The sequence below is a fragment of the Macaca nemestrina genome, chromosome 8, assembly GCF_043159975.1.
Source record: "Macaca nemestrina isolate mMacNem1 chromosome 8, mMacNem.hap1, whole genome shotgun sequence".
Classification (NCBI taxonomy): domain Eukaryota; kingdom Metazoa; phylum Chordata; class Mammalia; order Primates; family Cercopithecidae; genus Macaca; species Macaca nemestrina.
In genome coordinates this window covers 28309222-28330903 of record NC_092132.1, presented here as the reverse complement: position 1 = coordinate 28330903, position 21682 = coordinate 28309222, and the positions used below count along the sequence as shown (strand labels likewise).

At 41.7% G+C, this 21682-nt stretch overlaps 1 long non-coding RNA gene across 1 annotated transcript; it reads right to left on the bottom strand.

Annotated features, from left to right (window-relative positions):
• Positions 1-16423: 16423 nt before the first annotated feature.
• On the bottom strand, positions 16424-21356 carry LOC139355766 (uncharacterized). The gene is made up of 2 exons (XR_011606787.1): positions 20691-21356; positions 16424-17522 (listed from the first exon to the last, which is right to left on the bottom strand). It is a non-coding gene; the product is annotated as an uncharacterized lncRNA (long non-coding RNA).
• Positions 21357-21682: the final 326 nt, after the last annotated feature.

Here is a 21682-nt window from a genome sequence, read left to right as displayed (position 1 = left end):
AGTTAACTTTACTAAGGTTGCAAATGGCATATTCTGTTGCCTCTCCAATGCTAGGCAACCATCTAGGTGATGACACTATCTGAATACGCTCTGTAGTTAAGCCTTTAAAAGTCTCCTTTTTCAATCCAAGGAGGTCCCAGCTGCAATCATTGCAATTTAGAGGCTGCAAAGTTCCCCTTGTCACTTTCAGAGCTCTCAGGGATACATCAGTCATTTGGAAGCTTTGAAAATGTTTTTACGAACTGCCATCCTCTTTACCTACCGCCTGATATGTGTTCCTAGGTGGGCACTGTGCTCTTCTCCTTCTGAAAACACCAAATAAATCCTTTGAATCACTTCCTGAAATGATAGGTCTCTTTATCAGAATAAGCAAGAGCCCCCTGGCCCTATTAGAAAACGACTTTTCCAAAAGTGCGAGCTGATATATAGCTGCTCGGGAGAATGGCCCACACTGATTAAGAAGAGCGAGTCCATTGTCACTCACGGAGGTGGCACTGAGTGGCAGTCCCCACAAGCTGCCTCTCTCACTCTGAAAAACAATCTTCCTGATATATAGGGATGCCTCATCTGGGATCTATTTTCAGGTGTCTAAAGTGACCCAGGTATGTGTCTTTCTTTTTGGCACTGTATTTTTTTCATTCAGTATTTCTGTACTGAAAAAGAGTGAAAATGTCAGGACCTTGCACAGATTGTACTGACTCGACCCTTGGAAGGCAACAGCATGCTCTCTTCCACATCATTACTTTTTATTACACTCTCTGCCACATCTCTGCAAAGGAGGGAGACGGGAGGCACCATGCATGACTTGTTCCCTGACTGAATGAGTCTGTGGCCTGGCCCTGCTTGATCACGTCCGGTGTGTTCATCATCCTCTCAAACACCTGAGCAGGTTCAGAGATGGATTTTCTCTCCATGGAGTAGCAGCCTTGGGGGTGGCTCACAGTCCTCTAAGAGCCGGATTGCAATTAATCATGCAAATGAGGGGGAGCAAGAGCTTGGATTAATGGAAATCCATTTCAGGGTTCTTCTTCACTACTGATTTCTTTCTTTTTTCTTCTTTTTCTTTCTTTCTTTCTTTTTTTTTTTTTTTTTGGGGACACAGTTTCACTCTGTTGCCCAGACTGGAATGCAGTGGTGTGATCTCAGCTCACTGCAACCTCTGCCTCCTGAGTTCAAGTGATTCTCCTGCCTCAGCCTCTGGAATAGCTGGGATTATAGGCGAGCACCACCACACTCGGCTAATTTTTATCTTTTTGGGAGAGACGGTTTCACCATGTTGGCCAGGCTGGTCTCGAACTCCTCACCTCAGGTGATCCGCCCCCCTCGGCCTCCCAAAGTGCTGGAATTACAGGTGTGCACCACCACGCCCAGCTAATTTTTGTATTTTTAGTAGAGATGGGGTTTCACCATGTTGGCCAGGCTGGTCTTGAACTCCTGATCTCAAGTGATCCACCCTCTTTGGCTTCTCAAAGTGCTGGGATTACAGACATGAGCCCCGCACCTGGCTGACTACTGATTTTTCACCAGAGGAATTAACGAGGAGCAAAACAGTGATTTGAGCTTTTATCTGCTTTCCAACTCACTCCTTAAAAATGCAAATGAAGTCACAGGTCTGAGAGGGAAGTAGAAGGAACAGTGGAGAAGAGCAAAGGGGTTCGGGGTCACTGAGAGATACAGGTTCTGGTCAACACCTGCAGACAGGTTGTTGCCCTTCAATGAGCCGCCTGATTCATTCCTCAGTCTCTCTTCTGTGAAATGGAGCTAAAGTTACTGATAAATTGGTTTCTAATAACCACTTGTGGTGGATGAAAGGTTCTGAGAAGAGATACAATATTCTGGTCAAATATGAGTCTCAAAGTTGTCAGAGTATAATCTAAAAAGATAATTTGATTTAAAAGTAGCAACAGAAAGAGAAAAAGTGGCCTAGGATTTCTGGAATGAAAATGGAGCCAAGAGAAAGGAACAGATTAGGAAGTTACTTGATTACGGTGGTTTTATTATTTGGTTAAGATTGTACTGACTCATTGGCCAATCATCCCCTAGGGAGTGTGTTTGAAATTTATGGGACCATTTTGGTTATTACAATGATGAGAAAGCTCTTGGTGGATTAGAACAGAGATGCTAGAAACCCTTTGATGTGTGAGACAGGATGTGTGTCCCCTCTAAAACTCATGTTGAAATATGATTCCCAGTGTTGGAGGTGGGGCCTCATGGGAAGTACTTGGGTCAAGGAGCCAGATCCCTTATGAATGGCTTGGTGCCCACTCCATGATGATGAATGGATTCTTGCTGTGGTACTTCATGTGAGAGCTGGTTGTTTAAAAGAGCCTGGCACCTCCTTACTCTGTCTTGCTCCCTCTGTTGCCATGTGATACGCTGGCTCCCTTTCACCTTCGGCCACGATTGTAAGCCTCCTAAGCCCTCACCAGAAGCACATACTGGCACTATGCTTTGTGTGCAGCCTGCAGAGCCAAATACGCCTCTTTTATTTATTTATTTATTTATTTATTTATTTATTTATTTATTTTTTATTTTTGGAGACGGAGTTTCACTCTTGTCACCCAGCTGGAGTGCAATGGTGCGATCTCGGCTCTCTGCAACCTCTGCCTCCTGGGTTCAAGTGATTCTCCTGCCTCAGCCTCCCAAGTAGCTGGGATTATAGGCGTGCACCACCACACCCAACTAATTTTTGTATGATTAGTTTCACCATATTGGCCAGGCTGCTCTCAGACTCCTGACCTCAGCTGATCCACCTGCCTTGGGCTCTCAAAGTACTGGGATTATAGGCGTGAGCCACCGCACCTGGCCAAGTGTCTTTTCTTTATAAATTACCCAGCCTCAGGTATTCCTTTATTCCTCAGCAATGCAAATGGACTAACACAATCTGCACCTAGGCATTTATTAAATGGAAAAACGTATTTACCATTATCTAGGCCTGGGAATGAACTATGTTTTATATCAGCACAATACATTTTTTGGGTACAGTTTTAACATAGTACTCTGAATTTTTTAAGAACACAACCACTGCATACATTGAGAGAACATTACCTTTATCTTACTCAGAACATCATCAGGATTTGTTCATTTCAGAAAGTTGCATCACCAATAGCAACACCACTCCTGGTGTGTTAGTTGCTAATATTACAGAGTTGTGGGTCATCTGGATCGTAACCTTGGGATTCTGCATAGAGGCACGAGCTTATGCTTATTTCATTTAATCTCCCCGTGTTATCACCTCCAGCTCTTACTTTCTGAATTGCAAATGATTTTATTATAAATTACTTTTCTTTTTATTTCTCCTTCATATTATAGTTAAGCCATTTTTATTGATTCTTAAAAACATGAGGTTTTATTACCTCTAAATTTCATTTCAGGGTAATGTAAGTATATGAAGTCTACATTCTTTTTCTTTCTTTTTTTTTTTTTTTTTTGAGATGAAGTCTCATTCTGTCACCCAGGCTGGAGTGCAGTGGTGCAATCTCAGCTCACTGCAACCTCCGCCTCCCGGGTTAAACAGATTCTCCTGCCTCAGGCCTCAGCCTCCCAAGTAGCTGGAACTACAGGCACCCGCCACCTCGCCCGGCTAATTTTTTGTATTTTTAGTAGAGATGAGGTTTCATCATGTTAGCTAGGATGATCTTGATCTCCTGACCTCGTGATCTGCCCGCCTCGGCCTCCCAAAGTGCTGGGATTACGGGTGTGAGCCGCCGCGCCCGGCCGAATTCTCCTTTCTTGGTGTTCAGTTGTGCTTAGTAGCGGTCTTCCTCATTTACTAAGATTTTTCTCCTTTCAGTGATCCTTATTCTTTTCCTATAATCTGGCTTCCACCCATTCTCAGATCCATTTAGAGAATCATGTCTGCGTGTACATGTATTTAAAGCCCACTGAAAGACTTGGGTTCGAGTTTTCTCTGTGTCTCTTGTAAACAGATGATGCAGACAGAAAACAGAGGCCATGTTTCTCAGATCCATATCCTGGGATGGAACTGTATGGATAGAAGAACCATACCCTAGGATGTCTGAGCCCAAGCCCCAGCCCAGCTATTATAGGAACATCTATTACAATAGTCTCTATTAGCCCCACTGAACAAATGGGGACAGTGAGGCTCTGACAAGCAAATCATGGTAGAACTGAGATTGAACCCTATTCTGTCTGAAGCCAAAGTTTGCTATATTCTCTCTACGACAACCCACACCCTCCCACATGAAGGCAATGCATGCATAGTGCTTCATACAGCAGTGACTTAATGATAAGAGCAGCTGAAACAATAACATATACCTGCAGGCATGTATTTTTAGATTTTTGAAATGAACTTGAAAACTACCAGCATATTTGATCCTTCCTATAACTTAGAGAAGGCCAAACAAGTATCAACACTCACACTAGAGAGAGGAAAGAGGCATTTTAGAATTGTGGAAGTGAGCACTCAGTGGTAGATTCACAGCTGGAACCCAAGCCTCTGAATTGACTCTATGCTCTTTCCATTACGTTGTGCTGATGATTCATTATAGATATGTGAGAATATTTCATGAGAAATAATAGCTAACAGGCACTGAACATACACTAAATGTGCTGTAAAATTCTTTTTTCTTTTCTTTTTTTTTTTGAGACAGGACCTCACTCTGTCTCCTAGGCTGGAGTGCACTGGTGCAAATATGGCTCACTGCAGCCCTGACCTCCTGGACTCAAGCAATCCTCCCACCTCAGCCTCCTGAGTAACTGGGACGACAGGTATGTGGTACTGCACCTGGCTATTTTTAAAAATTTTTGTAGAAACAGGGTCTTGCCATGTTGCCTGGGGGTGGTTTTGGGACTGCTGGGCTCAAGCAATCCCCTGTCTCAGCTTCTGAAAGTGCTGGGATTACAGGCATGAGCCACTGTGCCCAGCCTAAATTCTTTGCATTTACCATCTGATTTAACCCTGTGAGGTTGGAACATCATCTTGTAGGTGAGGTAACAGATAAGAGCAAATGGTATGTGGTTCTTAATGGTATTCAGTTTGTCACCATCAATGTGCGAACAGACAGAATACTGAAATCCCTGCCTTTTTGCACTAATTAGCACTGAACAAGTTTCTAGCTGTGACTGGTTAGAAGCCCACCCCCCACCCACCTACCTTACATGGTGAGATTAGAATCATGATGGGGAAGGGTTGAAATTGTCAGAGGTATATAGAATATCATTTTGATGTGAGGTATTCAAGAAAATGATAAAGGGTTGCAGAGGATAAGGAAAATAAAGTTTTTCCCAGAGCTAACTAGAGTCAGAAAAATCTGTTTTCAATAGTTTGACAAAAACCACGAGCTACCAAAGTCTCAGGTGGATTCCACAGAGCATTTGATTCGGGGCCCTAAAAGTCATATGACATCTTTAAACTTAACTCTGATTCTCTCAAAAAAAAATTATTTATATATTTTGATAGAGGAGAGAAAATGGTTTCTAGTGTAAAAAGGGCAGACCTTGGTCTCCAGCTAAAAGACCTTGCAACTCAGTAGCTGAGAGACTGCACTCGCTATTTAACCTCACTGGACCTTAATTTGGCCATCTGTGAAATGGGATGGATAAAATTGAACTACCAAAGTATTTTGATGATAATGAGCTTCAATCAGAGCTTGGAAATGCGGGGTTACCAGTCCCTCTCCAGGGAGCAGAGCTCAGAAAGGTTAACGTAGGGGCTCAGCGCTGATAATTTTCAGATAGAGCTGGTGGGTGATCATTTCCTTCTACTTGGTCTGTTTTCTAATTGGAAAAAGATGACAGAGAATAGAAAAGCTGTGGCGTGAGCCCAAAGGTTCTGCAACGTGGATAGAAATCTGCTTGGTTATATGCTTGTGGAGTGCTCGGTTTCAACTCCCAGTGCCCTTACTCTTAAATTACAGCTACTGAAGCAAATCTTAAATTGGCTCCCCCAGAGACAGCAGCAGTTGCTGGGCTGCATAGCATGACTTCACGTATCAACAACAGCAATCCCAGGACCAGCGGGGACCCTTCTCCAGCTCCTTGGAGAATGTCATTTTGATTTAGATTCCAAATATCACTTAAAGTCTACATTTCTTGTTGATACTTCTTCAATGAGTATTTCTTTTTCTATATTTTGTGTATTCTTACCCTAATGTGATCATCATTGTATTTCCAGTTCAGTAGAACTTGTGGTCATTTGAACATCCCACATGAAGTAATGAAATAATGGAAACAATTTAGATGACCACTAATATAATGAATGTTTATATACAGAATGTACACATGTATGTCCTTCAGTAACAGTTATGGCCCCAAGTGTAATGCCTGGATAATAAAATGAGTCAGTGCAGTAGCTCCATCATTCTTAGCTGGAGTCAAGAAAAAGACCAAAATTAAGACAGAAACAAATGAAGAGGGATCTGCAGACTTGGCTAATCCAGATGCTTTTCTTGGTGGTCTGACTACTTCTAACTTTTGCAATAATTCCATGCCCATAAATGGTGGTCATCTGGAAACCAAGCAACAAATGTTTTAAGAAATGAATTCTCTTGTGTGTGAAACATCCTCTGTCTGTGCAGTCCATTTGTCCTTATAACAGAGAAGTGTCTCTAGGTAGCTTGTTTCTGTTGGCTTCACTCCTCCAGTGAAGACGGTCAATGATTTGCCCCCGTGCTACCAAAGCATGCCTTCATATTACAGTGTAACATCTGACCAAGGGCAATATGATTAATAATGTCCAGAGCAACCCTTCAAATTCACAGCATTTCTAGACTCACAGTTCTCCTCATGTCCTCCTGTGATCAACCATCTACTGTTGTCCAACATGACGTAATCAGTGGGGACTCTCCTGCTGCTTCCTTTTCCCTGCTCACTTTCCATCACCACAGCAGTAGCTTTAGGAAGGAAAGGCTTCTGGCCAAAGTCAGGGCTCTGCGCTGTGGGGACCTTTATCACTCCTCGTCCCTATTGTAAGGCATGGGTCTGTGTTTACCCTCCCTCAGCAGCCACCATCCTGATCCCAAAAGGCTGGGTAGGTCCCAGGATCAGTACAAGCATGGCTTTCTCTTTTTCTTTCTTTCTTTTTTGCTAAAATTGAGCTCAGTAGGCTAAGGACTGCAGTCCCAGGATGTGGTCTAGTTGAGAAGGGGGACCAGAGAAGTCTAACTAAAGCTTCGTCAAGGAGGGTTTCCATGTCCATGCAAATTCTCACATATTTTTTGCGTTTAGTTTTTGGGGACAGAGGAGCAACAGACCACTTATAAACCCTTTGGGGAAAATAAAATTTTATGATTTCTTGGTCTTTTTCAGATACTCTTCTCCATGTTGGATGCAGTTTTCACTGCTTGGAGAAATGGGTGGCCACTCTTAGATGTTTCCAAATGTAGGGAGGGGACTAGAATTCTGGTCACAAGAAGCAGATTAGAGTTTCACTAATAATACTGATACCATTCTGTGTAATTTCAGACGCAAGTCATATTAACTTTTGAGCCGCAGAATCTCACCTATATAATGAGGATAGCACTTGCTTTAGTCCACTAGGGCTGCTATAACAAAATACCATAAACCATGCAGCTTATCAGCAACAGAAATTTAACTGTCACAGTTCCGGAGGCTAAGAACTCTTAAGATCAAGGAGCCAGCAAATTTGATGTCGAATGAGGGCCTGTTTCTGTTTCAGAGATGACATCTTCTCTCTGTGTCCTCACAGAGTGGAAAGGACAAACAAGCTCCCTGAGACCATTCATTACTTATTTTAAAACATATAATTGACAAATAAAGATTATACATGTTCAAGGTGTACAGTGTGATGATTTGGTATACATACATATTGTATAATGCTCACCACAATTGAACTAACATATCCATTACCTGTAAGATGAATAAATTCTTGAGACCTATGCTGTACATTAGGTCCCAAGAATTTATTCATCTTATAATTAAAATGTATACCCTTTGATCAACATTTCCTCCAGCCCCTACCCTCTGGAAACCGCCATATTACTCTCTGGTTTTATGAGTTCAACTTTTTTTAGATTCCACGTATAAGTGAAATGACATACAGTATTTATCTTCCTGTGTCTGGCTTATTTCACAGAGCGTAATGTCCTCCAGGTTTATCCATGGTGCCAAAAATGGTAGGATTTTCTTTATTTTTAATGGCTGAATGATACTCTATTTTATATATAGGCATGTATACAACACACCATATTTTTAAAAAAGACCATTCATCTGTTGATAGACAGTTGGTTTGATTTCACATTTTGGCTATTGTGAATAATGCTGTAATAAACATGAGAGTGCTGATATCTCTTTGAAATACTGATTTCATTTCCTTTGAATATATACCGAGAAGTGGAATTGCTGGATCATATGATAATGCTATTTTTAATTTTTTGAGGAAATTCCATACTGTTTTTCATAATGGCTATGCCAGTCTATGCTCCACCAACAGTCTGCAAGGGTTTTCTTTTCTCCACACCTTCTATAACACTTGCTATCTCATGTATTTTTGATACCAGCCACCCTAACAGGTGTGAGAAGATACCTCATTGTGGTTTTGATTTATATTTCTCATGATAAGTGATGTTGAGCACCTTTTCATATGTCTGTTGGCCATTCATATGTCTTCTTTGAAAAAATATCTATTCATGTCCTTTGTCCATTTTTAATTGGGTTATTTATTTGTTCTTTTCCCTTTGAGTTGCATGAATTCCTTATATATTTTGCATTTGAACCCCTTATCATATGTATGCAAATATTTTCTCCCATTCTGTGGATTGTCTTTTTATTTTGTAGATTGTTTTCTTTGCTACGCAAAAACTTTCTGGATTAATGTAGTCCCACTTGTTTGTTTTTGCTTTTACTGCCTGTGCTTTTGGTGTCATAGCCAAAAAATCATTGCTAAGGCCAATGTCAGCTTATCTCATTCATGAGGGCTCCACCCTCATGACCTAATTACCTTCCCCAAAACTTCACCTCCTAATACCATAACCTTGGATGCTCACATTTCAGCATATTAATTTTTGGGAGCATGGGACACAAACATTCAGACCATAATAACACCATAATAGGAGTGAGCAAACTATGGTCAGTGAGCCAAATCCAGACTGCCGCCTGGTTTTGCATGGCCTGTGAACTAAGAACGCTTTTTAAAATGGCTTAAATGGCTGAAAAAAGAGTTAGAAGATTTTGTGGCACACAAAAGTAACATGAAATTAAATTTTGGTGTCCACACAGAACTTTTTATTGGAATCCAGACACACCCACTCACTCATTCTTTTGCATATTGTCTGTGGCTGATTTCACGCTACAAAGCTAGAGTTGAGAGGTTAAAACAAAGACTGAAAGGAACACAAGCCTAAAATACTTATTATTTAACCCTTTCTTAAAAAATGTTCTGATCCCTTCACCATACCTTTTTTACCTAATTTTAAAAAATTGCAAGGATAAAAGTTCACAAAGTCTGTGACAGAAATTTTCATGCTGCAGAACATTACAATGTTGGGAAATTACTGTTATTGTTATTTTTCTATTGAAGTCACGTTTATGGGAGCCTTAATATCCAACAGCAGGGCTAACTTATTCCTAAACAGTTTGAATTTGCAGACATTTCATTGACCGGATGGATGCACTGTTAGTTGAAAGATGAAAGAGAAAAGGACTGCTGTTATTAATATGACTTCAGGGAAAGTTGTTTCTTTCTTTTCATCAAAAATATAGCCAAGTCCTAGCCTGGGGAATGCATTTGTAACAGCATGTATATAGGCAGGAAACTACAAATAATAAGCCATGTTGATTTAGAAAAGCATAAGAAAACATCTGCTCTTTGGCTGATATTTGTCCAAATGTAACATCCTAGCTTAAAATGCATTGAAAACGAAGTCGCTGAACAAATATTCATATAATATCTACTATGTATAGAGTAATGAGCTGTGGAAAGAACTATGCAACTGGCAGGTCTTATCTTAGGCAACCTTCCTTTCCTTGGGCCACATCTTGACCTTCCTATATCCCTACTCATGAATAATATGCAGACCTACACTTCCAGGCAAAAGCCCAATTCTGGACCTGACCTTTCTTGGTTTCTACTCCATCATGTTGGTTTAGTTGGATGATAGATCATAGTGGTGGATAAATCTCAAAAGTTGGGTTGAATTCATTTGTAAAGTTACTTGAGTGGCAGTATAAAATGTTTGCACTTAATTCCAAAGACAGTGAGCTGTTTTAAAGTTTTATAGCTGGGGGTGGACACGAAGATTGGGGTGTGTTTTGGGATGATTAGTTTGGTAGCTGTGAGTGGGATGGATTAGAGTGGGTGAAGACAGAGATCAATGGGGTCGTTTTCCCAGTAGGCTAGGGGAAAAGTAATGAGGTTCTGAGCTAGTGTGGAGGCAGAGAGGGTGAGAAGGAGGGAACAGATATAAGAATTAGAACAGAAGCAATTGACTGGATGTGGGAGTTGAAGAAGAATAGTTTTGAGCTCAATATGCCATTAATGGAAGCAGGGAAGTTAAGGGGAGGAGCTGGTTTGGGATGGAGATAATGAGTTTGGAGTGAAAGCATCAGCAGGACATGCAGGCTGAGCAGTGAAAACAGAGAATGGAAATGCATTTTTTTTTTCTTTTTTATAGAGCTCAGGAGATAGAGGTAGAATATGGGAGAGGAGAAGCAGTTCTACTCTGACACAGAATAGGGGTCTGCACAGAGTTCAGATGCCAAAAGCAAGAAAGGAAGAAAGAGGGTGGGAGCATCTACATAGCCAGAGAAAGATTTCAGAATTTCATCTTTAAGAACTTCGATGAGCAAGGGGAAGAACAAGAGAATGGTATTGCTGCTGGTCAGAATGATAAATAAAGGAGGAGAGGATGGCCTGAGAGTGGCAGTAAAAACCCCACTGCCAAACAAGATAGCTCAGCAAAGGGAGGTGCATAGCTAAAATACAGATGCAGGAAAAAAAGCCAATTTGTAGTAAATATTGCAATAACAATTTTATTACCTGCTAGCTTATCAGTGTTCCAGAGAGAAGTAAATAATGTTCTCCCAATGTGTTCTATAAAGCTTCTTCCTTCCATTTCCCCACTCCAGAGACAATTTGGCTTTTCCTAAATCTGATTCGACTTAAATCCCCCGTTGATTCAGTTATGTCTTTGTTTTATCACATGTTTTCTAGCTGCCAAAAACTGGGCAAGGAAATTTTCTAAAGGAAAATATTCTCTTTCCTCATGAAACCACCAGGTGGTTTATAGCAGGTTTCATTTTCCCCAGGTAACTTTGCCTCTTATCACTTTATTTATTTATTTATTTTAATTTTTTTTTTTTTTAGTTCAAAATCTATTTTGGAAATAAAAATATTTCAGTGATTTCTTTGGACGTATTTCTCTCTCCATGCTTGTCTTCTTTTTTTTTTCCTTTCCCTATTTTTGAGGAATAATTGGGGTTTCTGAGTCTGTAAAGAATTAGAAGACTTCTTTAGTATTGCTACTTACCATAGTTTTATTCAGCAAGCCTGCTCATTTGCTTGGACAGAAAACTAGTGGTGTTTTGTTCTTAATAGATGGAACAGTAGAAATTGATGAGCTTCCTGGCTAATACATCAGATCATGTTTTCCATAATTGAAGTCCTTTTTCAGTGATTTTCACTATGACTCTAGTTTGGGTTTTCAGTGATAAAATTCCAAACAGCAAAACCTAAAATCATCTACCTATCCATCACCCATTTGCATGCACGTGGTGTATTAGGATACACACACACACATACACAGTGTATGTGCACATACATGCATGCGTACACCACTGGAAAAATATATGCAAACCCAGCCAGATAAGCTTTCTCCTAGCATTCCTATAACTGATACATAGTGCCTTAGAGAAAATTCACATGCCAAGGTTTTTGCTCATCTTTACCTTGAAAATGAGTCCATGCGAAATAAAGATCATCTCAGAAGAAGCAATCGAGAAGTTCATAAACTATATCCTAGGCTGTTGCCATTTAATAATGGAAATAGTATTTTTTCCATCTTTAAATAATACCAAAATATTAAAAATGCTGTTTGGACAATGACTTTCTTCTAGTTTGTAATGTCCAGCACAATCCTTTATTACTTACAAGCCAAATCTGGGCTGCTCAAGCTGTGGGCTGCACTGGGGCATGAAGAGGCTCGGCAGAGACCCGAATGTGTGTTCAGCTATCAACTCTGTCTGTGATCTGGAAAACAGTCACAGCAAATGGCATTTTACTTACGGAGTCCCTGAGAGTCATCTTAGCAGGGTTGAGCAGGAAATCATGTGAGATAGCCAAGTAAGAGGGACAAGAAGAGACCCAAACGAGGGACAAAGTCTGCAAGTGGACCAGAAAGAACAGTTGAATATCACAGAGAGGAACAGGGCAGGTTACTCTGGCAGGGTGTTATGTTATTGAGAACAGGACCAACCTCTTTTCTGGCCTCGCCCCCATCTCCCTTCGTGCTTTTCCCCACACGTTTGAAACCATTGAGATGTGCCCTAGAAATTGCAGTTACAAAGCAGGGGATAGACTTGGAAGAAGTGGACCTTCCACACAGGATCCAGGGAGGTAGATAGATGTTGAGACTAAGCTACTGGGTCTGGTTTAATAAGCTTAGGGACAGATGCAGTCTTGGTCCGATGCAGGGTGTGGAGTTAGCAGATGGTGTCAAGAATGGCATGCATGTTAGGTTGTTCTAGTATTGCTATAAAGAGATATTTGAGACTGGGTAATTTATGAAGAAGAGAAGTTTAACTGGCTCATGGTTCTGCAGGCTGTGCACGCATGGCAAAAGCATCTGCGCAGCTTCTGGGGAGGCCTCAAGGAACTTTTACTCATGGTGGAAGGTGAAGCAGCAGCAGGCACATGACATGGTAAAAGTGGAGCAAGAGAGAGAGCGGGGAAGGTGTTTTTTAAACAATCAGATCTCATGTGAACTCACTCATCACCAAGGGGAGGGTGCTAAGCCATTCATGACAGATGCATCCCTGATCCAAACACCTGCCACCAGGCCCCACCTTGAATACTGAGATTTGTAGGGGACATATATCCAAACCACATTATGTGGGAAGGGAAGAGTCTGCGTTCAGAGTGGCGCACAAGTGTGGCCATAGGGCTGGAGTCAGAACTAGAAAACCATAGAGGGAGGTGAAGCAGCATGCCTGTGGCCTACAGAGTCTGGTTAGACCACAGGAGTGGCCAGATAATTCTGTCTTCCTCTCTCTTACTGCAGGGCCAAGTCTCTTTGATGGCTGTGACCTCATTTAGGGCTTTACCCATAGTTTTGGTCCGCAGTGGTCTTGTGAGAGGGAGTTTAAAGCCCCTTTGGCAGAAATCATTTTTCCTGATTGGAATCCTCACTTAAAACAGATCCCCTCCATTTGTATGGTGCAGGACCTTTCGTATGTAACACCATGAGAGGGCTTCAGGCAACAGCTGCTGATGACACAATGCTTAATGACTTCGAGTCCGACAATGCGAGTTCATGGGAAGTACTTAGAGACCACACAAGCCAGAATGTAATCAGTGACTAGGGCTTCCCATCAACAGACAAATCCATAAATATTTATTCTTGGCAGAATTGCTTTGGATGGCTGCTCACCTTCTTTCCAAAATGCTTCCTTTTCTCAGCTTGTTTAATTACATTAGGAAGAAAGTCTCTCTTTTTTTTTTCTTTAGCGGCTGCTAAATCTCTCTTTCATTGAGGAAATTATGGTCCAGGCAGAGCAGGATTTTGCGTGGATCAGCCAGAGGGCTCCCCTCTGGTTTCCACTTATGTAGGGATGTGAAAACACCACAGGAATAAATCAGAAATGTCCTACGTGCCTCTTTTATTCAGTACTCCACATGTGACTTCTTATAAAGCAGGCAAAATATAAATCAGGCCTTTTTTTTTTTTTCCCAAAGCAGACAACAATTTCAAATGCAAAGCAAAAGGCATCTTTGATAGTACTGACCATTCTTTGATGCAACATACACATGCAAATTGGAAAATATATTGGACATATTATAACCTAGGTTTTTATTCCACTTCCTCCTATATCTTGTTCCCTGGCAGCCATCAATATAGAATCAGGGAAAGTGGGACAGAAAATTCTACCTTGAGAAGGAGAAGCACATAATACAGAGAAAGTTCTGTTTTAAAAGGAAGAGGTAGAAAAATCTTAACTCTTTTGCTTCTCAATTGACTGTCAAAAGGAAAACGGAATGAGAGTAAGGGAAAACAGGAGTTGAGACACATTTGACATGTGATTTTTCTCTTCTAGGTAGAAAGTCTATACCAGAGAGGTATTAGATGAAGTGAGGGAAGGCCTAAAAGAAGAGGCTATTTTATATTACTTTTCTATTAAGAGATCTGAGAAAAGACCACCTTTCATGATGGCTCCTCTCACTCTCACACCAACCTGTGATGGCTACCTTAGAATAAAATCCTTTTTTTTTTTTTTTTTGAGAGTGAATTTCGCTCTTGTTGCCCAGGCTGGAGTTCAATGGCATGATCTCCACTCACTGCAACCTCCCAGGTTCAAGTGATTCTCCAGCCTCAGCCTCCCGAGTAGCTGGTTTACAGGTGCCTACCACCACGCCTGGCTACTTTTTGTATTTTTAGTAGAGACAGGGATTCACCATGTTGGCCAGGCTGGTCTTGAACTCCTGACCTCAGGTGATCCACCCGCCTCAGCCTCCTAAAGTGCTAGGATTACAGTCATGAGCCACTGCACCTGGCCTAAAATCCTTGATATAGAGTATTTATTAAACAAGACTCCATCTCTATAAGGGTGAAAGGTATTGAGACATTCTCACATGTTCTTCAGGGACATGTGAGAAGTAGCTGATGGTGCTTGTTGGTTAACAGGAGGATGTCTCAGGGATGTGAAGTGATGGTATAGCTGATGATAATTGGGTACACAATTATGCCTAGGGATCAACAAGATATTACAGCGAGATCTCAAGAGTATACACAACACCAGCAATTGCTGAAGAGGGGCAAGTTCAGTAGGAGTGATCACAGGTTACTGATCAAAGTAAGAGAAGCTGTCACAGTCTTTATCATTTGATGCCAGGAGGATGACTCACCACTGGACAGCCAGAGAGCATTATCTCAGTGATCAGGGGAGCCAGAGGAAAACACAAGGACCTATGTGTGGGAAAATGAGACTTTCTCTGCACCAGGAGGCTATGTAAGCCCTCCTTCCCCAGCCCCTCCTCACCCAGCCCCATCTGGGAGAGGAAGAAGAGGAGGGGAGAGAAATATGTGAGGGCAGGAAATTTATCTGAGCAGGAGTGGATCATTGAAGTGGCACTGTTTAATTTATTGAGTTGGACTAAGTTTAACAGATAAAATTGATTGAAGTGTTCCCTCTACTATCCAATAAAGTAAGGGCTTGTGAGGAAGATCAGATTCACTCTGGGAAATAAACTCAATGTCTTTACACATTCAAATGTGTGTTTAACTTTGACCTCACTGTGTTAATCATGTTTTATGTTTTGCTTTTATATTTTATTACATAAATTTTAAATACTTTAGTATGTCTCCTAGAAAGTTATCTGGGTCAGAAAGATTGCAACAGAAAACTGGAGACCATAAACTATGGAAAAGTGAGAAAGATGACCTGAACATTAAACCTGGAAACGAAATTTAAAGCCTTATAAATATACAAGTATATAACTTTTCTCTATGCTTAGTGAGATTGGGTGTCTAACATTTGTGAGTTGTTTTGCTGATAGAAAAATTGGTGAAATGAGTTTAAAAATTACATAATAAATTCCTTATTTAGAACATAAAGAAGGAAGGATATTATTTATATTAATAGAAAACTTTTTTTCCTTATTTATCAAAGAAACGAATGAATACAAAATTGTAGCCGGCTGGTGTCCCTGCATATCTTAGTAAATCCCTGGTCTAAGGGTCAGCGTTTTCCCTAGGCAGCAGCAGTAGGAGCATGTAGCCACAGCAGTCAAATTGCTTTACACAGTCCCCATGGGGAGACTTTACACAGTCTCCATGGGAGCAGCCATTTTGTTTCTCATGTCCCACTGTCTTGGTCATAGGATAACTTGAATTGGACAAATGATGCAAGCTGGGGCAATTGGTTGCTTCTCCAGGAATTCTCAATCCAAGAGGAAAAAGAGAGAGCTCAGTCTTGTCTGCATAGTTAATACAAGCCTTGAAAAGTAAGTTACATGCAGGATCAGACGTAGAGTTTTCAGAAGATATCCTGTGGAAGTTGGTGCCTTCCATTATATGACTAGGGCTGGTGGAACCTGGGCTGGCTGCCCCTTAGCAAAATGAGAAAACTGGGAAATTTGCCATGGATGAATCCCATGGCCCCATTCTGTATTACTCCTTCCTTCAACACTTCAGTTGTCTCCCGGCCCGCGGGATAGTCGAAGCAGGCCCTGGAAGAGGGGGTGGGAATTTGGGGAACAAGAGATACGAGAAATGGAGACAAGACAGTGCTCTGATCAAGTCTTCTTTAATGGCGGTAATGCAGTGCCTTATATACACTTGGAGGGAAAGGGGTTGGGCCAGAGGCGGAGATGATCTCATAGTGGAGGCGTGACCAGATAGGTATTGGTTTCTCTGGTCGAACGTCATGTTGCACCTGCGCTGTCAGGTAGTAATTTTCGCGGGCGCGGGAAAAATAGGTGAAGAAGAAGCAGGAAGAGCGCCATCTTTTATGAGGTATTAATACAGGGAGAAAAGGCAAAGATAGGGAGAAGGTGTGGGGTGGAAACGAACATAGCTCAGGCGTCTTCAATCGTCAGCTACTACTCGCTATGGCCGGGGCGTGCAGCTCCGGACAGGTCCCCCTTTTAATTATTTTATGATGAGAAAACGACCCCTCGGGAACTGCGCCTGTCTTAGGTTGGGTCAACTCATCCCCACCTTCTAGGCCCGTCATGGGATAAGGCAGCAGCAAAGGCGGCCCTCCTGTCTTAGGCTCCGATGGAGATAGTGTCCTCTTACCCGTCATTGACTGTCCAGTTCAGCACACAGGGGAGGTGGTCTTATTAAGGCAAATAAGACTCACCATTTTCAGTCATCTCAAGGGGATGATAATGGACCTGTATAGGTTTGACCTGGAAGGCCTCGATTTGTTGTCTGACGAATGCCATAAGCTTATTAAAGATTATAGGCCCGAGAGTGAGAAAGAGTAGAAGAGTAAGTAAAGGACCAAGAAATGGCAGGAGATAGGGGAGAAGTCCATCGAGTCCAGTCCACAAGGGATTAGCGACCAGACCTTTTCTGCGCTCTTCTAGTTCTTCCTGTAAAGTCTTTATCTTATCTCTGACGATTCCGGATTTGTTGGCGTAAAAACACTTTTCATTTCCATAACTGGTCTGGCATTAGGTAAGCTGTCTTGCCCGAGCAAGTCACCTGGGTGATTCTGTCTGACGGAGGTTCAGATACCTGTCCCCCTCTGCAATCACAAGGCTGGCCGTATTGTTTTCATAATAATTCTCTTGCCTTACGAGGGTCACCAAAACCTGCATAGACTGTCACTATGTTATATAGAGCGATTATTCTCCAAAGGAATCTCATGTTAGGCTTCATTTTCTGAAAAACAAAAAGGAAGAACTTCTCAGGGAGATTTATCTTCCCTGGACTGACAATGGTTATGATTTATTTGTCTTACCAATCTTTCAGGCAGCCATCTGGCTGCATCATTTTTTTGTGAGAAGATGCATACTGAGCCTCTTCCCCAAATTAAAACTGGATCGGGGCCATGCCATGAATTATCAAGTGGATCTTTCCATTTTACCATTGCAAACTGTTTTTGAGATTCAGGATGCCAGAAACGATCGGCAGCCGATTTTCCATGACTGTCCAAATTTAAAAAATTAAGGATAAACAGGGCATGATTATGTTTCTAGGGGTACCCTTCACGGGGTACCAGCTCCCCCCTTTTAATTTTGTGATAACAGTTTTTAAAGATAGATGAGCTCTTTCTATTATACCTTGTCCTTGGGGATTGTAGGGAATGCCTGTGGTATGTTTAATTTGTAGGGTATTACAGAATTGTAAAAAGGTTTTGGCTATATAACCAGGGCCATTGTCTGTTTTGATTTGTTTGGGTATTCCTAAAATAGAAAAGCAGTGTAATAAATGAGCTATGACATGTTTGGTGGCCTCTCCTGTTTGGAGAGTTGCACTGATGAATCCACTATAAGTGTCTATGCATACATGGATATATTTTAGCTGACCGAATTCTAAGTGGTGAGTAACGTCCATTTGCCAAATTTCGTTGGGGATGAGTCCTCGGGGGTTAACTCCTAAATAGGGAACAGGCAAATATGTTATGCAGTTGGCGCATTGTTTAACTATTTGTCGAGCTTGTTCTCTGGTAAGTTTAAACATGAGTCTTAAGGTTTGGGCATTTAAATGATGCAAGGCATGTGCTTTTTGTGCTTGTTGCAAATTGTCTGTAGTGACTGTGGCTATGATTTTTGTTGCCGCATCAGCTGTTGCGTTACCTTGTGTTAAAGGTCCCGGTAATCCTGAATGTGCTCTAATATGCCCAAGAAAAAAGGGAGTAGTCCTTTTTCGAATAAGTTGTTGACATTGTAAAAATAGGTCAGCTGTGTCTGAAATATGTTTGAGACACGGTCTCTAAGAGGGGTATTGAATGAGCCAGGTAGGTGCTGTCTGTGTAAATGTTAAGTGGCTGACAAGGAAAAGCTGATAATGCTGCAATTATAGCTTGCAATTCGACCAGCTGAGCTGATGTATAAGTGGTCTGGAATTTAACGACTACATTATTGTAAGTGTAAGCGGCAAGTCCTGTGGAAGATCCATCAGTGAAAATTAATAATGCGTCATTGAGAGGTTCTTTGCTGGTAATATGGGGAAACACAAATGCATGAAGTTTACAAAATTGAATAAGTTTGTTAGGTGGGTAATGGTTGTCAATTGAGCCAGTGTAAGAAGCGCAAGCAATTGGCCAGGCTTCCGTATTTTGTAACAGCCAATGAATGTGTGATTGAGTGTAGGGCTGTATAATGGTAGAGGGTTCTATTCCAAAGTATTTTCTACTGTTTTCTCTTCCCAAGATAATTAGATCAGCTATGGCATCATAATAAGGCAACAAAACCTTTTTAGGGGAGGAGGGCAGGTGTACCCACATAATGGGATTGTTCTGCCAAAATAGGCCAGTAGGGGTTATTGTTGTGTTAAAAATAAGGAATATTAATGGCTGAGAATAATCAATACTGGTAACAAATTGTGTTGCAATGGCATGTTCTACCTGTTGGTTAATGCTTCTTTAGTAACGGACCTGGGAGATTTTGGATTAGAGTCTCCTTTTAATATATCGAAAAGAGGTTTTAACTCTCCTGTAGTGAGTTTTAAGTACGGTCGAAGCCAATTTATGTCTCCCAGTAATTTTTGGAAATCATTTAAAGTTTTTAAATGATCACGACGTATAACGGCCTTTTGATTAATGATTTTGGGTTCATTAATTTGAAAACCAAGATAGGTGTATGGATCTTGTAATTGTACCTTTTCTGGGGCTATTTGTAGTCCAGCTGCTGCTAACTCTTGTTTGAGTTGAGCAAAGCACTGTAAGACTTGTTCGCCAATTTCTCCTGCTATTAAAATATCATCCATATAATGTATAATATACATTTGTGCCCACGTTTTTCTGACTGGCTCTATAGCAGCAGCTACATATTTTTGACACAAGGTAGGACTATTAGCCATACCCTGAGGTAAGACTTTCCATTGATAGCGTTTCATTGGTTGTTTAAAATTTGTAGATGGAAGACTAAAGGCAAATCTTTTTTGGTCAGCAGGATGAAGGGGAATTGTAAAAAAGCAATCTTTAAGGTCAATAATGATTTTAAAATATTTTTGAGGAATCGCAACCGGTGAAGGTAATCCTGGTTGTAAGGCACCCATAAGGATCATAGTGATATTTACTGCTCTTAAATCTTGTAAACGCAAAGCATGCCTACAAGACCAAAAACCTCATCACCTGGGTACATGGTAGATAAGTAAATAATGGTCTGCACCCCAGACGCAGCAAATCAGAAACTTGGAGGGCAGAGCTCTACAAGCTGTGATTGAACAAGCCTCCCAGGTGAGTTTCATGCACACTGAAGGCTGAAACTCAATGAGAACCATTGTTTTAACCAATTAAAATACAATCTTCAGGTGGTTCATATACACTGCCAAAATTGAGAAAGCTTGAGAATCACTGAATAGTAATAATTATTTTCAGATGGTACTCGACAAATTTACAAAAACTGCAAACATGCAAGACCCGCCCAGCCATCTGCACATCCACTGGGATCCACTCCCACGATCACCCTCGAGGGAAATGAGATCCTCCTCCGTATCTTGCGGAGGCTTTGCAAGGTTAGAACGGGAGCTCACCTTTAAAATATGCTCTGTCTGAGCGACCGCAGCCATGACTTGCGAATCGACCTCCTTCCTATCTATTAAATCTCTAATGAGGTTCCAATAAGAGAAAACGGTCACAGGAATTTTTTCTGGCCCAAAAGTATTATAATAGTCCTGAAGACAATCCCCTACTCTACGCCATACCTTGATATCAATAGTTCCTTCCTGTGGGAACCAAGGGCAAGTATCTTTTACAAAATCAAAAAATTTAAACAAGTCATTACCTTTAACCTTTACTCCTCGTATCTTTAAAGCCTCTTTTAATTGTCCTACATATATTTGATGCTGACTTAATTCTTGTCCCATTTCGGACGCCTCACTTACCTTCGATCCTGACGCGGCAGGTTCCCGCGGTGATCAGTTTAATTCCTTTTATCTTTGTTAGCGGTCGACCATCCTCCGGCGTCCTCTTCCTCACAGTGTCCCTCGTTTCCAGGTCCCTGTTCGGGCGCCACGTCTCCCGGCCCGCGGGATAGTCGAAGCAGGCCCTGGAAGAGGGGGTGGGAATTTGGGGAACAAGAGATACGAGAAATGGAGACAAGACAGTGCTCTGATCAAGTCTTCTTTAATGGCGGTAATGCAGTGCCTTATATACACTTGGAGGGAAAGGGGTTGGGCCAGAGGCGGAGATGATCTCATAGTGGAGGCGTGACCAGATAGGTATTGGTTTCTCTGGTCGAACGTCATGTTGCACCTGCGCTGTCAGGTAGTAATTTTCGCGGGCGCGGGAAAAATAGGTGAAGAAGAAGCAGGAAGAGCGCCATCTTTTATGAGGTATTAATACAGGGAGAAAAGGCAAAGATAGGGAGAAGGTGTGGGGTGGAAACGAACATAGCTCAGGCGTCTTCAATCGTCAGCTACTACTCGCTATGGCCGGGGCGTGCAGCTCCGGACACAGTTGGCCTCTCATGTGTTGGTGGAACACAGGAAGGTTTTATCTTGGTGATGAGGAGACCATCATCTTTCTGTCACTTGCTGACCCATGGGATGTCAAACTGTCAACTTCCAATGGGGAAAAACAACAATGTGAAGAAAGAGACCCTAGTTAAACCAAGACTGGGCAGTGAGTGCAAGTAGGCAAGCCCCTTCTTTCCACTGTCCTGTTGCTTTAATGGTCCTGGGCAGCAAGCAAGCTGGCTCAAGCTCTGTTGTTTTGTGTTCAGTCCACAGAGGCTCTCACTCTACCCATTGCTGGTACATCTGCTGTCCTTTCTTCTTAGTAACTTGTTTAGAGATTTTAAATTACAAAGAAGTGGTGGGAATAGCTTCTTTCTTGAAGTAAGGATCCTGGTGATCTAGCTGCTGCCTGGCTGCTG